Consider the following 2,709-nt stretch of genomic DNA (forward strand, 5'->3'; position numbering starts at 1 on the left):
TTGCAACTGTTTTTTTGGGGTTGCGAATTTTTTTGCAACATCAAAAAAAATATAGTGGTTTTGACCTGGTCAAAACCAGGAAATCAAGTCAAAATATGGTTTTGACCGGCAACAGTTCGCCTGTAACAATAAATTCTGAAATTCTTCGGTTCTTGTTAGGCAAACCAATCAAAACATACAACCATAAGATTCTAAAGAGAAATGTATTTAACAAAGGAATCTTTCAATAAGAAAAAGCGGAGAAGAACTTAGGTATAACATGATCATTTCATACATTAAATTCTAAAAACTATCATTGAACTTAAAAAATTCATGAAATCTTCACTAAAAAGTTATTCTGTATACCTCTGAAAAGGAATGGGAAGTAACAACAGAAAAAAAAATACATACACCAGTGAGCATTGAGTTACTTTTCCTTGTTCAGTCTTGGACCTTGGTCACTGCTTTAACATCAAAAAGAAAGACATTTAGTTCATCAGTAGACAAATAGAGTTCTGATTTTGGATGAGAGAAAAAATATATGGGCTTTCCTCTTCAGTTTCTAAAGAATGATAAATTATTAACCATAAATCAACCCCGACATATCTAGGGAATGTATAAACAAACCAAGAGGCAGTGGTCACTCTTAAGCAAAGTTGAACAATGTACCTGATTAATAAGATCAATAACAAACTGGAATTCAAACTCTTCCACTGCAGTAGTAGCACGTGCACCAGTAGCTGCTTGATATGTGCTAAAAATCGTTCACACTACCTAGCATACACAAGCACAACACAACAAAGAGGTTAGTAAGATATAATGTTCAAACTAAGAGTATTTACTGTGATCAAAGCATGTCTTTCAGGTTCGTAGAATCGCATACAAGCAACATAATTAATAGTAATAAATTGAAGATAAGAAATAGAATGTCACCTTGGAATGGCAGTGTTGCTTCCATTAAGGACAAGAACTTCAACCTACATAAAAAGAAAGATATTAAGAATATCAGTTCGTCATCGGTCCAGCTTAACTGTAATGTTTTTCTCTATTTCTTTCTCTTTTCTCATATAGGTAAATACAAAGTCCAGAATCTCAATTAGCTAAAAAACCTTGTAATTGTCTAGTCACAAATGGACTGTTGTATGCATTCTGCATGCATCCCCATGGAATTCTTAAGGCAAATCACAGTATCCTATGCATAGTTTGGGACAATACTTAACATATCTAATTGTAAGCAATAAATGTAGGGTTTGAGGGAATTTACCTTAACAGGTTAACTACCACAAGATACAAGTTAAACTGACCTGCTCAATGTGCTCAAGCTCCTGCTGATAGTCATCCTCTGTGTATTCTAGCTGCATACAAATATCCTAGCAACTATGTCTATAATCTATATGAAATGCAATAGATATGAAGCGAACTGGTTACCGAAATTCCCAGGGTTGTCAAAACATTCAGCAACTCGCAGTGCAAACTCACAGCCTGGTGCAGGACACTACTTAGTCTACAATAGAGCAACAAAAAGAAGACACCAAAAATCAAACATGAGCATCAGCAACAAGTCCAACAATGTTCCATATATAAGAAGAGGAAAAAGATAGTAAGGATACAAGCTAATTACAGATTAAGGTCAAACAGTTTGACAAAGTGAACGACAACTTAAACTTAAAAAAGAATTAAGGTAACAACAATTTCAGGTACAACACAACAAGCACAGAGATAGAGGAATAAAACACATACATGGGCTTTAAGGTGTTCATTCAATGCAGACAATTCAGATATCAATGCCTGCTCTGAAACATCACTTGCATCCTTACTCTTCAAGAAGGTAACAAGGGATCCAAATAGCTTCAATCCACTGCGATTCAATGATATTTCCTCAATTTATTCCATTTTCAATGACCAAAATTTCACAAACTCATATGAATTTCATTCATTTCACGAAAAAATAAAAATTTGATTCTGAACGAATAACAAGAGATTACATTGGTATTCTGAAGCAGTAACAAGAGATGGCTCAGGGAATTTAGCCTCAAAAGGGTACTAAGTAAGAGATAGAAAGACCAATAGTGAGACATACGAGTACCAGATTAGGTTTAGTAACTCACAGTGTAGCAGTAGAACTCCAGTGTATTGCTAAGTTTATACGCAGTTATGAGACTAGATTGAGACTGCAAAACTTGTTCAACTCTTACTTTAAATGGCCCGCATCCCCTCTCAAATATTCTATCCAAAACAAATATTACATCAGATTCAGACGAATTGGTATAATCACTTTCTGCGCTCTGGGAAAATCGCCGAGCAGTAGGCCCAGTATCGACCATTGCATCTGGGTCGAGTAAAATGAATACAAGCTTCCTTTCAGAAGCTAACGCCTACTTGGAGACAAAGAAAAAGAAATTTCATCAGTGGGCTATTACAAGACTTAGGTGGCATTTGATAAATGTTAAGTGTTGCAATAGAAGAAAAAACAAACAAACTTAGGTATCAGATCAACAATCCAGACGTTGTACAAAACTAAGAAAAAGACTGAAATAGAAGTTGAAAAACCAACATTTTTTTTTAATTTGGTGGTTTCGGCATGACAATGTGAACCTAATTTAGATTTGAAAATCTCAATTTTATATAGATTTGAATTAAGTATAAATGATTGGTGGAAGTAAAGAAGGGAGGGAATGACCAGACCTGATTTAGCCGTCCCAACATATCACCAACGTAACGCAAAGGATC

At 35.0% G+C, this 2,709-nt stretch overlaps 1 long non-coding RNA gene across 1 annotated transcript; it reads right to left on the reverse strand.

Moving 5' to 3' along the window:
- Positions 1 to 250: 250 nt before the first annotated feature.
- Positions 251 to 2,327, reverse strand: LOC113320967. The gene is made up of 5 exons (XR_003346376.1): positions 2,088 to 2,327; positions 1,720 to 1,837; positions 913 to 1,483; positions 649 to 753; positions 251 to 440 (listed from the first exon to the last, which is right to left on the reverse strand). It is a non-coding gene; the product is annotated as an uncharacterized LOC113320967 (long non-coding RNA).
- Positions 2,328 to 2,709: the final 382 nt, after the last annotated feature.

The sequence above is a fragment of the Papaver somniferum genome, chromosome 11 (genome assembly GCF_003573695.1).
Source record: "Papaver somniferum cultivar HN1 chromosome 11, ASM357369v1, whole genome shotgun sequence".
NCBI lineage: Eukaryota > Viridiplantae > Streptophyta > Magnoliopsida > Ranunculales > Papaveraceae > Papaver > Papaver somniferum.